Source organism: Pseudorasbora parva, chromosome 16 (assembly GCF_024679245.1).
Source record: "Pseudorasbora parva isolate DD20220531a chromosome 16, ASM2467924v1, whole genome shotgun sequence".
Taxonomy (NCBI): Eukaryota; Metazoa; Chordata; class Actinopteri; order Cypriniformes; family Gobionidae; genus Pseudorasbora; species Pseudorasbora parva.
In genome coordinates this window covers 29,313,837-29,334,754 of record NC_090187.1, presented here as the reverse complement: position 1 = coordinate 29,334,754, position 20,918 = coordinate 29,313,837, and the positions used below count along the sequence as shown (strand labels likewise).

Sequence of the window (20,918 nt, the reverse complement as noted above, 5' to 3'; positions counted from 1 at the left end):
TTTTTTCTGCTGTAAAGTTGGGAATTTTAACATGTGGCTCAATGAGATTCTGCTCCCTCAGTTTTACTTCAGCTCAACAGTTTTACTCAAAGTTGAACATTGTTCAGCTCTTGGCGACCAGTAAAAAACGCTGAGCGCTCATCGCTTGAGCGTGAAATACTTACTCAGCGCCTCGTTACGCTCATGCCGTTCTAAAAACTCGCCGCTCCCATTGATTTAAAACAACTGAATATGCCAGCCAGCTACATTTTTTGGGGGGTGGACACACTACCTTAGTGTAACCTGATAAATAAAAAATAAAAAAATTCTGTCATAAATCACTCACCACCTATATTGTTCCAAACCTGTATGCCTTTGTTCCTCTGCGGAACACAGTGTAGACGAATATAGGCTAGTTTATATTTAGATTGGCTGGAGATTTAAATTACCTGATGATGTCTGCACACGAGATCAGTCACGCTGCTCTGCGCCATAAGAATCCTCATGATGACCACCTGATGGGTGAATATGGATATATGAGCCTGTTTATTATCCAGCACTCAAATGTTAGAAGTGCATTCCTGAGGAAAAATGAGCTCAGTTATGCTCATTCAAGGCAAACGAAAAGTGATTTTCAAGATGGTGTACAGTTTGGGGAGAAAAAAAACAAAACAATGCAAGCCAGAGCTCGGTTTTACAGTAATGAACAGTGAGAGGGGTTCACTTGTACCTTTTTGACACAGTTCTCCAGCTGAGAGAAACTTTTGCTTTACAGGTCAGGTGCATATGAGATTACACTCTCAGGAATTCTTTTTTTATTTTTTATTTTTATTACAAAAGCTGTCACTTGAGTCTGGGTCTGCTGTTCTCTTTCAAAAAAGGTTCTATCAAGTATCATTTAGGTACTAATATTTACACTTTTGGTACCGTTATGTACCTTTGAGGTCCTAATATGCACTCTTTAGGTATAAAGGTGTACCTTTTAAAAGGATACTTTCCCAGTGACAGCTCTTTACCTTTTTTTTTCAGAGCGAATATATAAATCCTTTATCATTTTATGTACAAAACATACATTTTACAATTTAGAACCGACTGAAACCACACATAAGCCAATTTGTATATTGAGCTTGTATAAGTTGTAATGTATAAGTTTGCATTGCATTCAACTTTTTAGATAGAACCATTTGGTTTTCTAAATAAAAAATCATCACATAATGCAAATTAATTGTCACGGAGTAAGAATATGTCAACTTAATTTCGACAAAAATGCCAAGGGGATGATATATAATAGCTCAGTCTGACATTATGAATAATTATGAATTTTCAAGTAGGCATCAATAGTTCACAAAAAAGTGAGACATGATAGCCTGGATGCCAGCCGAACTTAGCCCCGCCCACAATTTTTTTAGGTCGGGCGGTTCGGTCTGGACTTGATCCATAGAGGAGAAATTATCTCCTAATAGAAACTGTTCGGACCAATGAAATCATCAGGGCGGGCTTTAGACGATGACGGACAGATGATCAACAGTAACGTAATCAAGCACATCATCAAAGGGGCTTGGATTATATTGTTCGAATCCTAAACGGTGAGCTTGTTTGTATATGCATTCACCTTCACAATTTCTCTCAAAAAATTATCATCATGTTGGGTAGTACTCTGTTCATCATTAAATTATTTTATTTTTTTACAACACCTGCAAAGATCGTGTATTCCAGCGTGCATGCAGACAGGGTTGCCAAGTTTTTACAACAAAACTACTACTACTACAACTACTATCCCTAAACAATAGCTTCTCGGGGGGTTGTCCGGGAAAAAATGGCGTTTGGGGGGTAAAATGTGTGATATTTTGGCAAGGTTGCCTGCTAAAATTCGCACTCATGGGTCTATTACATAATAGTCGCTTCAACCCGTGGACATAGAAAACAACACGTGGAAAAAAACACGGACTTGGCAACACAGTGCAGTTGAGCTCTTTCCTGGTTCGGTTGAAACACGCCCCATAATCACAGCCCAATGGAGCAGTTTCAGACTCATATTCTGACTAGAATTGAGTATGACCACGTCAGGCCGAGTCATGATGACCTGCATGATTTTCATTTAGTATAGTAACTCATACAATTTGACATTAGTAACTTCCCTGATAGCACACGGACATCTCAAAGACGTCTATTTAATCAATGCATTTATATTTGCAAGATGTATTTTTTAGAGTGTTTGTTCATTTGCAATACATCTGAGACATCTGCGATGTCATATAGACATTTAGAAGATGTTTATGGTTTAGAATAAATGTAAAACTGCTCTAAGATGTTTTTACACAGCAGATGTTTCCCAGATCTTATATCTTTAGCAGACATTTTACAGACGTACTTGAGCTATCTGGGTTACTTTTGCGCCATCAGTCGCGCGCACCCTCGAGCTTGAGGATCTCCTTGGCTCATTTTGAGTCAGACTTGTGAATTCAACGAATTGTTAACTGGAGACTTGTTCTGACAGGGTCATTTGAATCAGTGATTTGTTGACTCGAGAACAGATGCAAACGTTCCAGTTACGTACCGTAATCGCTTACTAATGAATCATTCAGTGTGATTTGTGAAACCGATTTAGCAGGTTCACGTTTCACTCTGAGCGGGTGACGTTTTCTTCACTTAAAAATGTCTTCCTAGCATTTTTCAGGAAACAGACACACTCTTTCATTTTAAATTTAGACTTAAAACGCATCCCTTTATTATGGCATACTCATAAAACATTTTCAATTTATATTATTCAAATCAATTAAGTGATTGTTAGGCTGCATTAACTAGGTTAGCCGGAACCAGGAAATCTTCCTATAACACCAGATGTACTCGTTACATCATAAAAAGAATGGCTAATGTTATGCTATAATAATCTATGCTAATGTTAGCCTCTCTGTTTATCCCGAGGTTAACTGCAGTCAGCCAGATCCGGATTTTTCGAATATTCAGATCTTATATGACTGTGCTGACCTGTAAGGTTGCCAGAATAATAATCATACACTGTTTGTTAATCAGCCAGAGGAGAACTGGCACCCCGACTGAGCCTGGTTTCTCCCAAGGTTTATTTTTCCTTGAGTTCCTTGCCACTGTCGCCTTTGGCTTGTCTTGCTCAGTTGGGGACAGAAATAAATTGAATTACTAAACTAAATTGACTATATTAACTAAATTACTGATCCGCCCACATTGTCACTATGATAATTGAAATGAGCTAGATAACATCACCGTTTTCTCCAGAGCTCATTCTGTTGCATTATTTTCCTGTTAAAGGAAAAATGTATTTCAAATATTCATAAAATGGCCCTGATATGTCACTAGAAATTAAGAAATCATGTTAATTTTAAATACTTATATCACTGACAACAGTAGACCGGCCAGGATATTGTCATTTAAAAGTTGTTGTTGCAGCCCTCAACTCATGTTGATGTTGACATGTTGTGTTTTGGCCTGAAGCTCCACCCTCCACCTATCGACCAATCACAAAGTCAGTAGTGTTTCGGCATCTGGGTTGCCAGCTCTGCTCTAGGCCCCGTCCACATGAAGCCAGAGCTTTTCGTATCCTATCTTTTTTTCCTTGTTTCAAGAAATATCTGCGTCCACACGAGAGCTATGAAAACGACTCAAAACGATGTAGTATGTATGCCAGGCCAGTGTGTGGCACTGTAATTCTTCCACAGAAATACACTAAAAACAGAGAAGAAGAGTTATGGATAGAAGGGGTAAAGCAATGGTTGGAAGTGAGGCACAATCTCACAATAACATAACATAAAATAAATTTGCTACTTAACAGATGTGTTTTATTAACACCTAGGGGGAGAGGGGATACACTGCTCTACAGTTATTTGAAAGTAAATGCAGTACCAGTTTTGGCGACAATCTTAGATATGCTTCATTTAACACTGTAAAACTGCTTTGAAACAATCTGCATTGTAAAAAGGGATACATAAATAAAGTTGACTTGACTTGACCTGACGAGGAACGACATGTTTTTATGGAGTGGAGTAAAAAGCATGATATTTTGCTTTGGAATGTAATAAAGTAAAAGTAAAAGTTTACTTAAAAAAGTACTTTAAGAATAGCACATTTTGCTTTAGCAAATATCTTAGTGAAATTGTATGCTCCATTAATAAACGAGATTCTTCAACATCAGAAGAACTATGGTACCTACAAATGTGTAGACGCACCTGTTGTAAATAGCCTACAATGGACAATTTTGCTCCACATATAAACATGTAAACACGCAAATTGTACAAAAGTATTAGTGAACGAGGCCCATTAAATAGAATATGGACTCACCACAGCATTGCTGAATCAAATGTTGAAGTATTTTTTATTTATTTTTACATGACAACTAATGTTTGGTGCCCACTGTTTTCACAGCTGGTCTTAACACTTCAAATGAAACCAACATGCAGTTGTTTATTAGGTTGCTAGGTTACATTGGATAACCTTTGAACTGCATTCAGAGGATTCAGTTATTTTTATAGCCAGACAAGAACTAATTTAAAAACTAATTATAGTGTGAGCATAATATCACATAGCAAGTAAAGTTTGATCTTGCAAATATGCCTCTTCTCTGCGATTATGATTCATGTAATGATCAAACTATCATGTCAAAAACCTCTTTATATAAAAATTTCTCCTTTTGGTTAGACTGCAGTCTCTCTCTTTTTTTTTTTTTCTTTTTTTTTAGCAAATAACTAGGTTGGTCACACCATTATAGTGCATGTCATTTGGTGACTCAGCTACCATTGAAAAAATATCATTAATACATCAGTACACAGTTCAATGCAGATTTTCTGTAATAAAACCACACTCAGTCGTGGCACAAGGGACTTGTGCTTTTAATTGGCCTCGGTTCTGCTGAGAAATGAGTTCTAAATCTGGATGTCTAACATTGGCGGTAACAAGCACACGCAAGGTAGTGATTACTTTTGGCATTGTTGAACCAAATCCGCTGGAAAACAAACGGCCCTTGCATCTGACCTGCAGTATTCACAAACAAATATAAAAAATAAAAAAATAAAACACTGCTGCAAATGCTAGCCATATTTAGACACATGCAACAAGGCTTTTGTATTTCCAATGTTATGTGAAGGAAAAAGTATCTGTTAAACTGTTTAGATTTAGGTTTATTCAAATAAAAAGCTGTAAATGACTGAAAAATCGTTAACTTTATTATTTTAACAACTTTCAGGGTTATAATATCATTTCTCAATTAATTTGACACTCTTTTCAGCAAAATATATAGGCTAATGCTGGGTCAAAACATGATAAATACAAAACCGCAATGGTCTTTTGTTGTTTCTGCTATTGAAAATGGATTTTAAGAAGAAAGAAACTGCCTTTTCCATAAAAAATAGTGTCATTTGGATTGCAATATGGCTTTCACTCTTTAAAGACAGGCAGCACAGCTTGATAGAAAGATGACATACTGTGACTGCTTTTAGCTGCTCATCACAATGTCATCTGACTCTCTGTGGTATGTAATAATGGCACTGACTCTCACTTCTGATGAATTTGCACACTCACTCCCACTATTATAGCACTGCCATGGGTGAATGCATTCATAAAATGAAAGAACACTGAGGAGTCTGACACATTTGAATTCTGAATCTCATTCTGAATGATTTACAATAACAATAGGTTTTAAAAAACACCATACTATGCCAATTTACTGAGGAAAAGTTATGGCTGTAAAAGTAAAAGTTTTGTGCTTCTTTTCATGATTTCTTCTTGCAATGGCACAAAAAATCATGGTTAGGTGTTTCTTCATTGGCACTCTTATGTCTCCTTTAGCCATCTTAAAAAGAAAAATAATCTTTTACTCTTCCTTCATTATTTAATGCTAGCTATAAAATTAGTCTTAGTATAAAACAAAGTTATTTCTATACAAAATGTCATCAAAAACAATACATCATATTAAATGGAAAATATTAAAAATATTGAATATATTGTCATAAATTTAAAGATTTACTGTATGTCTGTCAAAAACATTGAATTAACATGTAAACTCGTTTATCTTGAAAAGACACTTACATGAAATCAATCAACATTTTTGCCGAAACAGATATTCTTTCTCCAGTAATAAATGACTAAAAGAGAAAATGCAGAGATGTATTAATAAATTCATTCTATGATCATCATATCCAGGAAGCTTCCCTCCAAGATAAATATTGCCTCTCAAACTAAGTACTGAACTTAAGAAAAATATAATTAAAATGACATTTAAAGGCCACGTGGAATTAAACATATCAATCTATTATTTATTGCAGGGCCTGTAAGGCATATATTATGTCTGGAATTTCATTTCCGTGTTTAAACAACTTGTGAAAATCAAAGGCAGCGCACCTGTCCAGGGGGATTTGAAGAATTATAGGACAGATTAATTAAATATTTTTAGTTGACCTAGTCAGCAGGTTAAATGCCAGCATGGAACATTACTAAACATTTTATATGTGCAAGTCTAAGGGTAAATCTTTATAACAGCTTCAAATGCAACTCCTTGTTGTGGATTGTTCTCTGTCCCATGTGTAAGTGTATTGGTCTACATTATAGAGTGGGGGAAATAAGTATTGAACACTTAAAAAAATGCACAACAATTTCAATGCAACAATTGACATAAATGTTGATCAGACATTAATATTAACTTCAGAAATCCACGGCAAAAAATTTAAAAGATTTAATAATTTAACAATCCATAAAAAGTTATGTATAATAAAGGGAAATTATCGTTTTTACAATGACATCTTCAAGGCACATCCTGTATGACCAAAGTTGAAATCTTTAATAGTCTGGGGGTCTCTCTTGTGAATTTTGATCTTCAGTTCCTTCCATGAGTGCTCTGTTGGATTTAGGTGATTTACTGGGAAATTCTGACAAGTTTATTTTCCTCTTCTGGAACCAATTCAAACTCTCATTTGCAGTGTGTTTTGGATTGTTGTCCTGGTGGAAGGTCCACCAACATCTCATCTTCATTGTCCTGGTAGATGGCAACAAATTCATCTCAATAATTTCCCGGTACATGGCTCCATTCAGCTTCCCTTCAATAATATAGATTGTGGGAGTACCATGAAAAGAGAAAGAGCCCCATACCATGATGCTTCCCCCTCCAAACATCACTGCTGGTATGGTATTTTTAGGGTCATATGCAAAGCCATTTCTCCTCCAAACATAGCATGTGGAATTGTTGCTAAAAGTTAGATGTTTTGTCTAATCTGACCAGACTCAATTCTCCCAGTAATTCAGACCTTTCCAAATGTTGTGTAGAAAAGTTAATGAGCTTCAGCATACCATTTTCTTCAATGAGCTTTCAGTGGTAAGTGTGTGTGGAGGCTTTGGCGCTGGTGTGCATTTCCTATTGTTATCTCTGCATTGTTAACTGTATTTGTTGCCTCCAAGTCTTTCTGGACCTCTTTCATAGTGGTCCATGGCTCTTGGGCTACTCTTCTGAATATAACCTTCTGACTCCCTGATCAGAAATCTTGTGAGGATCTCCTTTGCATGGACAGTTGATGGCGGAGGGATGTTCCTTTCAGTTGTGGAAAATGGCCCCAGTGGTGCTTACAGGAAAATTTAAAAGTTGGGAAATCCTTCTGTAACCAGTAGGCTACCATTGTTATGTAGGGGATTTTTTTGTTTGTTGTGAAGGTCTTAGGGAGAACTCTTTGCCCTCTACACATCATAAAAAAATGTCCAAAACTTGCATTCAGAAGCGGGTAAGTCTTTTTCTAAACTAACAACATGCACTAACCCAACTGATTCTAATTTGCACAGGTAGAAGGTCGAAGTACTTTGTGCCTTAGTGTACAGCTTTTTCTTAGTGTGTTCAATACTTTATCCCCCTGCAATTTCACTTTATTACACGTAACTCTTTTATGGGTTGCAGTATTATGATTTCTTTATTATTTCTATGTATTCCACTTGCGTTTTCTAAAATGGATGTCTAGACTTTCAAATTATGAGGATTAATATGATATATAATATACATAAACCAATCAGGTATAACCTTATGATAAGTGAATAACACTGATTATCTCATGACGCCAAATTGTGGTGGCTAGACGTCTGGGTCAGAGCATCTCAAAGCATCTTGTGGAGTGTCCCTGGTCTGCAGTGGTCAGTATATATCAAAAGTGCTCCAAGTAAGGAACAGTGGTGAACCGGCGACAGGGTCATGGGCGGCCAAGGCTCATTGATGCACGTGGGGAGCGAAGGCTGGCCTGTGTGGTCCAATCAAACAGACAAGCTACTGTAGCTCAAATTGCTCAAAAAGTTAATGGTGGTTCTGAGAGAAAGGTGTCAGAATACACAGTACATCGCAATTTGTTGTGTTTGGGGCTGCATAGCCGCAGACCAGTCAGGGTGCCCATGCTGACCCCTGTCCACCATCAAAAGCGCTAGTGGGCATGTGAGCATCAGAACTGGACCATGGAGCAATGGAATAAGGTGGCCTGGTTTGATGAATCACGTTTTCTTTTACTTCACATGGATGGCCGGGGAACCATGACACAAGGATGGGAAGAATGCAAGCTGGCAGAGGCAGTGTGATGCTTTGGGCAATATTCTGCTGACCTTGGGTCCTGCCATCCATGTGGATGTTACTTTGACACGTACAACCTACCTAAGCATTGTTGCAGACCATGTACAACCTTTTATGGAAACGGTATTCCCTGGTGGCTGTGGCCTCTTTCAGCAGGATTATGCTCCCTGTCACAAAGCAAAAATGGTTCAGGAATAGTTTGAGGAGCACAACAACAAATTTGAGGTGTTGACTTGTTCTCCAAATTCCCCAACTCTCAATCCAACAAACAATTGTGGGACGTGCTGAACAAGCAAGTCCAATCTATGAAGGCAACTTGCAGGACTTGAACATTTATTCATGCCTAATCCGACATGCAGTGTAGTGTTAGTGGTTTCAACAGATGACAATAAATTGTTTTGAATTTATTTGTAAATCATTTTGAATGGTGCTTTCTTAGAAGAGAACTTTGACATTTCTGAGTGACTCACCATCTACATTTACGAAACTGGTATATTTATAGATTTGTAATTTAGTACAAAAGCACCAAAACCATCAGCGCAAGTATTTCCTTTAGCTGTTTCGCGGTTTCAGCCTCAGATGTTTGTGGTCTTGGGATGACAGTGACTCACAAGCTGTTTGGAAGTGTTGGAGGAGAAATGTAGAGTGTGTGCAAAAAAGAGCAAGCCAAACTCAGACCTGTTGGTGAACGACAAAACAAACTGATATGAAGATATGAAGTAGAAAAACAACAGTACAATCTAGAATTTCACCTGTCGTTCACTTTATTCAGAGAGCCAAAACGCATAGACCGCATTCTGAACGGTTTAGCAAATGCTTTAAAATATTTACCTTAATATACAGACCATGAAATTTGTTGAAATAACACCTGCTTTTCATTTCTATGTGCATTTATATTTATGCAGTGCAGGTTAAAACATTCACTCTCTTTCCTCTGTGGAGTCTTGGGTTCTGACTCAAGCGGGCTGTAAAAAAGGTGATTTCTGAGGAACTAAGCCTAATAAAAGGTATAAAGATAATATTTTCACTTGCCTTGGTAAGAATTGGACCTGGAATTAAAAGGCAGGTATTTAAAACTACACTCTTGGTGACAAACTGAATAAAACGTGGATTTTGAATGCACCTCTGACATCAAGTAAAAACACCACAAGAGAGAAGTTCTACAACCACATAACTACTGTATGTCTTCAAATAAGATTTTGACATTTTTGCAGACATTGCAGAAAGGGGACACTAATCAAAAGGTGAAATACAATTAAATGACAAGATGTATTTAATAACATCAAATGTTATTTACATTATTTTGTTTTACCATTCCATCCTCTATAATGCATTATAATTTGTGAAATGAAATGGCTTCAAATTAGAATTGAATGCAATAAAGTTTTATTGAATAAAACATGTTATCGTATTGTGTAGGCTGCTTCCATTTTGCATCATTGGCCCAAAAATGAAAACTCCACCTTTAGCTAATGGTTATTGGGTTTATGCAATGCTTGAATTGTTACGGTTGCAATGGAAACCATATGTTTTTACATTACATCCAAGTATAAAAAGCGACTCTTCCTCTCTTTGCAGGCAGCTCAAAAGTGCCATCCTGCTCTGTGGAATAACAAGTGCCTTTCAATCAGTGGTGCTTTCACAGGCTAATTAATTAGTAAAAAGCCTGTGCTAATCTCAATTGGAAACAGGCAAGGTTTTGGACCCTTGACAGCTGGTTGGGGCAACTGAGACTTCTTATCATAGAAGGATCTGGCAACCCGCCTCAGCAGCATGCTTGAAAATGGGGCGTATAATTACCTTGTCCAGCGCACTGAGGCAGGACATGCTTAGATAGTAAGTGACGGCTTCACCCAGAAAAACAATACCTTATAAAAGATTACATATTTTCTTCACTCATAATTTTATGACATTCTACTCCATAAAAGCACTCATGTCTATGACTGCAGTGGTTTCTGTAGGCAATTGTGTAAATATCAACTCATGTGGTCTTGCCCACATTTTCCACTTACAGGCTATTTACAGGTAATTCTTAAGTTGACACTTCTCTCATTTTACAGCATAACACTTCATACGCATTACTCAGGCTTCTTTTCTTTCGATATCATTTGCATTCATGGAACAAATTTCAACTTCTTTTGCAGACCTGAAATATGAGCAGACTCATGGACACACGCAGCTTGGCACAGGACTTGGTATTCTGTAAGCTATAACACTGCAAAGGCCAATCATATAACCTTAAGTACTTAAGGATTTAAATATACTGTACCCAATATACTCAATTAAATATGCTCGATTATTCTATCTAATCTATCTAGCACAAAAATATGACTAGAAGAACTCAAAAAGGGTCTAAAACCCAACAGAGAGAATACATCCTTAATCATTGTATTATAATGGGCATCTTCACGGTTTTTACAACAAATATTGGTTTAACCAAACTACACACATTTAAAGAAGAATTTATTAGAAAAATGTACTTTTTGATTATGAAAATTGGACAATTATTGCTTCTAATAAAAAAAAAGAATCTAGATTTGTTCATAGTAAGTTTCGTTTTCATTCTGAGCTGATTTGATAATGCAATTCACTATCTGCTTTATTTATATGTATTAGAAATTAGGCAGCATTCAAATAGTATTTTTTTTTTAATGACAGATGGCCGGATATACACAGACCAAGAGATAGATAGGCTACTATTGACGGATGGACGTAGATAGATAGATAGATAGATAGATAGATAGATAGATAGATAGATAGATAGATAGATAGATAGATAGATAGATAGATAGATAGATAGATAGATAGATAGATAGATAGATAGATAGATAGATAGATAGATAGATAGATAGATAGATTTTTTGCTTCTGTCCTTTATCATATTTTTGTGTCGTGGTTCTCAGTCATTTCATTCAAAAAAGTAGCCTACTGTATTCATTTACACAGTCACCCATATACATCCCAAACCGCTCTCTCATTCATCATTCACAGCTGAGGCCTATCGTGAGCTAAAATTAGTGATTTCAAACACAGATGTAGATATCTGGTAACAACACAAACTACTTTGAAATCAGACTGCTTTCAAACAGAAATGCATTACTCTAAATGCGGATGTCAAATATGTATGCATTTCATACGATCTTTTGCTGATCAGACTACAAACAACTAAACAGACTTTAGCTGCAAAAAACCGTGCAGCCTGGTCTGTGATTACTCACGCTCTCTTCTTCTCACTGTTTCCATGCACTTTCAGAACTTATAAATAGCCGTTTGACTCTTCCACTGTGAGGTGTTAGTGCAAGAATCAGAGGCAGTAACATAGTTTAAAGCACAAATGAAAATAATTGTAAAAAAACCTGTCACTTTACATTTGTATATTTAATAAAAAGCAGCATATAATTTATAAATTAAACAAGTGCTTTTCTGTGACGTGCTTTTGTGTAAAGTATATTTACACAGAATCAAATCTATGAGTCCAGATTGTCACTCTGCAACAATCTTTTAGATGAATTTTCTTTCTGCCAAACAAAATCAGTGGTTTGCCTCTTAATAACATATGAGGGGCTGAATATTGGGTGAATCAGGAAGTAAACATAATGTAAGCGTTTTCTTTCAAATTCACATTCGAATGATCTAATCCTTCAGCGCCATCAAGTGGAGAGTAAGTGTAAGGTCACGTGTAGATAGTTAATATGGTCCAAAACAACATTTTCGTTTTCTTTTCATGGAAGAAAGTCAATCATACAGGTTGTTGGAACAACATAAGTAGCTTACATTATGACAGAACTTTTTAATAACCTCTCAAATTTTAAATAATTTGTTGTTTCAACATAATGAACACATGACAAATATATAGCAAATCCCAAAATAATATTAGATTTTCAGATGTGAAATTTCTAAGTTTGCAATATTCTCCAACATAATCTGAACGGTAGCATGAGAATAAATTAAAACGTAAAGAGCCACAAACAGGTCTGAACAAAGTAAAAAGCAAACAATAACTATACAATTAATTTGTTCTGATTGAAGTGTATGTTGGCAACTCAAATAGGCCTAGCATAATATACAATTTACATTATTAAAATCAATTAAAATTATCCCGAACACCCAACCACTCTAAATACACCTTGTGATTAAAGTAATAGCCTACAAATAAATCCATGGCACACTCAAAACGAATGCCTATAAACAGAATGAGAGAAGAAATGAGAGAAAAAACATGTCAATATAACAAAATGCATAGCCTTTATATGCCCCCAATCACCACTTTCTGGTTAAAGATGTCATTTGCACAACCACAACCCCCCACCAGCCAGTATTGTATTCAGTCTGTCTATCGATCATGATCAACCACAGATGCATGTGCATGCAACTTGTGCAGTTATTTGTCAAAGAGAGAAATCATATGCTTGGGAGAAACGCATTGTGCTCAGCTCAGACACAAAAAGTTGACTTATCCCAAGACGTTCACAAGTGAAACATCTATAGTAGGCCTAGCTACAGGTGCGTTTGATGCACATTAGCTACACCATGGACAGTTTGCGTTTTACAGACAGGAAAACCAATAATACCTGAGACACCACTGCTAATTCATGAACTAATGTAGGCTATTCGTGCATATAACTGGGGACTCCAAACGACAACCATGGCCTAGTAATAACACAAGCTGTAACACAAAATATCAGACATAGCCTACAGTAGCCTATCAATGCCAATATTTGCAATATTAATTAAGTTCGGAACAAAAGTATTTTATTTGACGTTATCTTCAATTTGCGACAAGTGTACAACGTGTTTGTTCCCTTGGGATTCTGATCTCAAAGAGTCCACTAGGTGACACTGTCCATTGCGCATTGTTTTCAGCTTTCTAGAAATAAATGTATTGTAGCAACGGTGGTAGCTACTTGGTGGAAATGGAAATGGTTACTATTTTTTTTTATTTTTACATTTAATATTATATTCATTATTGAACAGTATTATTTCGATTAATATGTTGATTATTAGGCATATGAAGCTATCTGTATTCTGTTTACAAACTCATACAAGAAAAATATTGTAAACATTTATTCAGATATGTGTGTGTAGCTATATATATATATATATATATATATATATATATATATATATATATATATATATATATATATATATATATATATATATATATTTATATATAGGCCTATGTAGTCTAGCTACTTATAGTCTACTTTCAGCTGAATAAGGCATATTTAATAAATAAAAAAAATTATATGCCTAGCCAACAAAACAAAACAAATGCTGAATTTATTATAATGACCCCATTCAAAAGTTTATGAACCATTGATTCTTAAGTGTGTGTGTCGTTCCCTGGATGATCAAAGGAAGGTGACGCCGGAGGAAACTAGTCCCAAGGCGAGGGTGTGTCGACAGACGACCTGTTCATTTATATATAACTCTATATATTATTGTTGTTGCTAATTTTATTGCATTTAAATTCAATTCAGTTCACTACTATGTAATTGTATTACTTAGTTGCTAAATTCGGAACCGTACTACTTTTACAACATCTTTCTATGGCTGCCTGAAATAGTAAGAGTAGTAGCTATGTGGTTGGTTAGTTATGTAGCCAAACTTCCGCGTGTGTTCCTCGGTTGCTATAGAAACAGACGGATGCAGGTCCACGTGGACGCAAGTGTCCCTCCCCGTGAACGCGCAGCAGTAAAGTGTTTGATCAACTTGTCGGAGGCTCTCTGTCCTCATGTCTCCTTAACGCGCTCAGCTCCAGTTTCAGGATCTTCTGGACGTCTAATTAAATTTCAGTCGCAGCCTTGCTTGCTGACGTTGTCTGCAGTTAATGCCACTTCAAAATTATAAAAAGTTAAACTCTTAGTGCTTTTCAGTAACAGAGAGCCACTTCATGGGTGGATTTATGAAGTAACATCAGCGGCTGCCTGTTTAAAGGTAAAGTTGTTATTGTTTTTTCCTAGATGTGTGTTTAACTTGACCAGTTCTGTGGTCTGTGCTTTGGAGACTCTGAACAGGAAGTGTGAAAGAAAGTGTGTGAAGGAATCTCCTATACTGAGAGGAGGAAACAAGTGTTCCTGTTTTCGTCAACTGCGTGTAGAGTTGCGTATTGTTTTTCATGCAGTACACGAGTTTTTCACATTGGTCCATCTTTGAAAGTGCGTTGCTTTGTCCCATTGCTTTTCACTTTCCATGTGATCTGCAATAACGGTGTATTTAGTAACAGAACAATTGTTTTGTTCTCTTTTAAATGTAGACTCCCTAAGCATTGTCTGTATACTGTGTCAGTCCAGTGTCGTCTAACTAGACAGGCAAGAAAAACTTTCCATATAAGTCTTGATACTACATAATGTTTGCATAGTGTAAGAGCTTTGTTAGACTGGCAAACTGTGGATGGTTTGTGCTAAACTAAAGAATTACAGCTGATGATAGTGTTCCTGTTGCTAAATCAATCCATTAATTTTCCAAAACACTGTAGGCTCACAGGATGCTTTAGTACTTGTAATGTAAATGTATTCCATAAATGCATTGTAAGTTGCTCTGGATAAAAGCACCTGCCAAATGCAGAAATTTAAAGGTTTGCAATAAGGTCAGGCTTTTCGCAGCAATATTCTGGGATATCCAGATTAAGGTGTATCTATGCAATTATATCCATTCTAATGATAAATTTATTATGTTTTAAATATTTATGTGTCCTTGTAATCTTTAATCAAAATAACTTCCCCTCCCCCTTGCCAAAACATCTTATCTCTGATGACGTTTACTAGTGTTAGGACAGGACGACCTGTCACTCACAAACCACAACAATCTAACATCCAATCATTGGATTGGTGAGTCATTAATGACATCATTTTAATTTTTGGATGAACTAACCCTTTAACCTTGTGTTCATAATGATTAAACTAACCATAAATAATAATAATAATAAAAAAACGAATAAAGTTCAAGAAACACATCAATAAGTGTACATCATTGTATGTATTTAAGTATTTAGTATCTTTAACTCACCAATGCTCATGAGAGTTTAACGGCATCGCCAGTGGTGGTTGGTGAAAAATATTGTAGGTGGGCGTATTTTTTTTTGCATATTGTTTTTTATTTAATAGATGTGAGTTCCTTCATTATGGTGCTTTTAAGGACAGGTCCCTTGCCTAAACCAATTAAAATAACTCAAACTAGTCCATATCAATAGTCTGATAAAAATGACAATATTATTTTAACTGCCATAGAAATCAACAGTTTCACAGGTAGGCCTAATGATAATGAACAAGTACGTTATTATGCTCCAGGCCCAGATAGAAAAAGTGCAAGCACATAACGATTATATTAGATATATCTTTCAGGTCTGTGTCCACGAGCAATCACTAGCACCTGTTTTAAACGTAAGCAAGGGAAACAAAAGATTGCCTTGGCGAACCACAGCCAGTTAGCCAAGCATTTCGATCGAACCAACCCCGAAAAAAAGCTTCTCTTGTAGGTTTTCACCTTTTCTCACACCTATTCCCTTCTGGCTTGTCTGGTCTGAGTTTTTTCTGCTAATGTTCTTCTTTCGTAGCAATTTAACTTAATTTGGAGCTAGTTCAACTCCCACGACTAAATTAATGTTACTTGACTTTGCCTCCCCTCCTGCCAGGCTGAATGTCCCGTGGTTCAGCAGGTGCAATGCTCTAATCTCAGTACTACGGGCGATATTTTCAGCACCCCCAAACCATAAAATTCGACGACGATGATTGGTGAAATATAAACTTTTTTTGCATAGAACCATTGGCTTACAGTTACAGCTCTGTGGGGCTGAGCAAACTGGAGCCCTGGGAAGACTTTATCAACATGATAAACGTAACGGCATTGAAAGTGAATGCAAATATCTAGTTCTAATAGAGTTTTAAACACATTCTAAAGTAAAACCATTATTAGCATATAATTAACACACATTGTGTTTCAAAATGAGAGATTATTAAAAAATAAATAATGATAATAAAAATAAAAACAGACAGGGAGGTCGGCGCCCCAGCGCCCTCTATATGGACGAGCCGCTGCTGGCAATCGCTAGGCAACAGCTGTTTTTTTGTGACTATTTCCTCTAAAATTAGGTTTCGGCAACAGCTAGGTACTCATCAAGTCATCAGTAAATTGGACTAATTTGGATGGTCATGCTAAAAGGGTTTTAATAAGAGGATTTTAAGACTTGTCTGGGAAAATAATTTAGGCGTGTAACAACTGCAATTTTGTCTTATTTCTGACCCTGTTGATGTAAACTAAATGGAGTCGAGGAGTCAAATTAAGTCTATTTGACTTTTCAGTCAAAAACACAGTTTGTCAGGTCAAATACATGGTGTATTTAGAATTAGAAGAGGTTAGGCTATTAAAGTTCACCCAAAAATTTAAATTCTGTCATTACTCACCCACATGTAATTCCAAACCCGTAAGAACTTTGTTCATCTTCGGTACACAAATTCAGATATTTTTGAAGAAATCTGAGAGCTCTCTGACCCCTCCATAGACAGCAATTTAATGAACACCTTCAAGGTCCAGAAAGGTAGGAAAGACATCATTAAAATAGTTCTTGTACTAGTGTTGTCAAAAGATGGTGACAGCAATACTAAATCGGTACTGAAATTTAAAATATGTGATACTTTGAGCACTGTTGAGTGGAACCGTAAACACCTCTGACTGGCCATTGTGCTCACGCGCTCATCAAATATGTCTGTGATTGGCTACAACGATCAGCGCTTCACAAACATGTTGTAAGTATACGAGTGTTTGAATGAAGGTGTCTATAAACGTACCAGTCCCCTGGTTGATGCCTGCTTGTGCTTTCAAATGCTCCCGCTCCCGCTTTCAAAGCACTTTCAAACCCTTCCGTGGGTTTTAAAACTTTCTTCTGCGTTGATCATTGTAGCCAATCACTGGCACCTCCGATGAGCGTTTGAACACAAAAAGGCCAGTAAGAGGTGTTTATGATTCAAGCTCAACAGTAGGCCTATCACAATAATTCATTTTGTTGGACGAAAAATTGGCCAAGAAATTGTTGCGATAAATGACAATATTGTCATTCTGAGACCATTTTCATCTAAAATAATGACAATGGCATACAAATGCAGGTGCACCTTTTCAAAGATCAATTAACTTTTATTTCTAAAGACTATTTAACACTGAAAATAGATTTTAAAAAAAATATATCCACAATAAATGAACAAAACAACCAAAAACAATAAAAGCAATGGACTCTCGGTCTGTTAACAAAAAATTCACTTGAATAAATACCAAAAACAATAAATAAAATGAATGAAAACTGCAATGGATAATTGTGTTTTAGGTGCATATTAGGGGTGGCACAGTTCACAAATAAAAACCACGGTTCGGCTCATATCACGGTTTTCGGTTCTAAACGGTTGTTGTTGTTTGTTCTTTTAATTGTTAACTCTCCAGAAATGTACTTCAGCATATGATATATAGCTTAATTATCCACAATTTAGGATACAGTATTAAAAAAATTGTTATATCATGTAATCATGCACAAACTGATTTTGAAGACCATCTCTGAGGAATGCTAGGTGAGATTTTGATACAGTGAGAGAGAAGACATTGATGACATGCTTTTCATTTATTTGGCAAAAAAATGAGTGTGTATTACTATCTCTACAGGAATCTCCTTTTTAGCACACAAAGATTGAATTTATCAAACTGCCAACTTCAGAGTAGCTTTAAGTCTTGTTTTTGACGCGTCCGCATGAGCGCAAGGGTGCGCGCGGCAAAAATGACTTCAACGCGGAGTATTCAAGACCCCATTTCGCTTGGCGGTGTGCACGTCAAATTTTGTAACTTTGCGTGTGGCTCCACAACCGTAGACAAAGCTTGTTCCCTTTCGGGGAACTCGAGCTGCGTCGAAACGCTGTGAGAACGCCTCTGCGTTAATGCGTCGTGAAGCGCCTGTAGAACCATTCCATCGGAAAAAAGATCGATCGTCGGCGTGATGACGTCATCGACCGGAAGCTATAAAGCGTCCGTGAAAACAAACAGGAACTAGCTTCTGAGCCTTCAGCAAGCGATCTGTGTGAACCTGTCTGTCTATTTGGTGTTTTTGTCTGTCTATTTGCAAGAGTTTTTCCACCCTTTGTTAAATATTCCTTATATTTACAAAAAAGAGAAAATAAATAGATAGAAAAATGGCGAGTGAAAGCAGTCAATTCAAGAGGTGTGTACATCCCTGCCCACGCTACATCACGGGTGGGGATACACACTCTCTTTGTGTTGCCTGCTTGGGAGCGCAGCATGCCCAGGCAGCCCTCGAGGGGGCTGCTTGCGAGCACTGTGAGCGTATGCCACTGAGAACGCTGCGCTCCCGCCGGGCACTCTTCGAGGAGGGTGCCTCGGCTCGTGTTCCCCGCGGCTCTGGTCCAGCTGCTGCCGAGGCAGAGCGGAGGCTGCAGTCGTGGGGTTCACAATTGGATGTTGCAGAGGGGTTTGAGACGGGCGCTGCCTTATCTCTGCCCTCACCTGCTCCATCCAGCGGCTCTTCTCGGGGCTTGGAAGCACGCATTGCGGTTTCTTCCCCCCCGAGAGAGTCGCCGGTGCTCCAACTATCCAGCTCCGAGGAGGTGGACGTTGAGAGCATCGCGACTGAAGATTCGCCACTTCAGTCCCCTGCGAGTGAGGAGCTCGTTGAGGTTCTAATGCGAGCTGTGGCCAGACTAAATATTGACTGGCCCGTAGAAAGATCTGAGGCAGGAAGAAAGAGATCTAGCAAATTAGATGAGAGATTCCTGCCCGCTCGCGCTTCAGAACCTCAGCGACGGGGCCTGCCGTTCTTCCATGATTTGCACACCGAGGTGGCAAAGTCATGGAAGAGACCGGCATCATACCGTGTGTTCAGCCCTCAGACTTCGGTCTATAGCAACATCATGGGGCTGAAGCACTACGGTTATGGGGCGATGCCAAAGGTAGAAGAGACGCTTGCGAGCCATCTCTCGCCTTCCTCGGCATCGTCCCTGAAGGCCCCGACTTTGCCCACCAGACCATTAAAGACAACGTCGGCACTGGTGGGCAAAGCGTACTCGGCGGCAGGTCAGGCTGCTGCATGCCTGCATACTATGGCTATAATGCAGGCTTATCAGGCTGACCTGCTCAGGGACCTTGATGGACGTGATGAAGTGGGGGGAGATATTATAAATGAGCTCAGAACATCAGCTGATCTCGCTCTCCGGGCCACCAAGGAGACGGCCAGATGTGTTGGCCGCTCTATGGCAGCCTTGGTGGCTACGGAGAGGCATTTATGGCTCAACCCCACTGAAATCAAGGAGAGGGAGAAAAGCTTCCTGCTAGACGCGCCGCTGTCTCCTGGCGGCCTCTTCGGTGACGCAGTACACACTGTCACCGAGAGGTTCCAGGAGTCAAAGAAACAAGCTGCGGCGCTAAAGCAGTTTCTCCCTCTCCGGGTCCAGGTCCCTGGGGCTGCCGCTGACATCAGGCAGCCCAAGCCGAGTACGAGCTCCGCTCACAGGGCGCAACAGAAACAGAGCGTCGCCGCTCGAGCTCCCCCTCAGCGCGGGGACGAGGGGCGGCGCTCTCAGGCGAGGCCTTCGAGGGGCAGGGCTGATCTGCGGACAGTCCTGATCGCCAAGAAGGCCTCGTCGAAGCGTTCCTGACACCAGAAGCGTCAGGACGCTGAGGGTGGTTCCCCCCGTAGGGAAACGGTGTTTACCCCTGCTAACGGTACCCGTTTCCCTACGGCACCCTCGGGGGGCCGCGCTGCCAACCCCGCCGCAATGCCGGGGCGCAGTCGGTCTCCGTGGGCCACCCGAGGGTGGTCCGCGCCCCCTTCGGGGGGCCCCCGAGCAGTCAAGTCAGTCGTTCCCTGCCGGTCCGCCGCTTCAGGGCACTGTGCTTGTTGCTCAAAATACACCAGAGGCCAGCCTCGAGAGGCTGGTTCCCTTAGTAGATTTTCTAGACGAGTGGAAACGTCTATCAAATATATCTCATTGGGTCCTGCAGATAATAGAAAGGGGGTACGCCATTCAATTCAGAAGTCGGCCACCTCCTTTCTGCGGTGTCCTACCTACAGAGGTGGGCCCGGAGCAGGCTCTGGTAATGGCACAGGAAGTAGAGACACTCCTGCAAAAAGGGGCTATAGAGAGGGTTCCCCCTCCCAGCAGGGAGTCTGGCTTTTACAGCCGTTACTTCATCGTGCCGAAGAAGGATGGGGGCTTACGCCCGATATTAGATCTGCGGCTATTGAATCGCTCGGTGGCCAAGCTCAAATTCAAGATGCTTACACTCAGACAGATTGTAGCGCAGGTCAAATCGGAGGATTGGTTTGTCACCATAGACCTCAAAGATGCGTATTTTCATGTCTCCATCCTTCCACATCACAGGAAGTTCC

At 38.8% G+C, this 20,918-nt stretch overlaps 1 protein-coding gene across 1 annotated transcript in view; it reads left to right on the top strand.

The window, feature by feature from the left end:
• The first annotated feature begins 14,207 nt into the window (after positions 1 to 14,207).
• cracr2aa (calcium release activated channel regulator 2Aa) overlaps positions 14,208 to 20,918 on the top strand; it is a 51,099-nt gene continuing 44,388 nt past the window's right edge. Inside the window, exon 1 of the mRNA XM_067420182.1 lies at positions 14,208 to 14,476. The gene's annotated coding sequence lies outside the window, so the exon portion shown is untranslated. The remainder of the gene's footprint in view (positions 14,477 to 20,918) is intronic.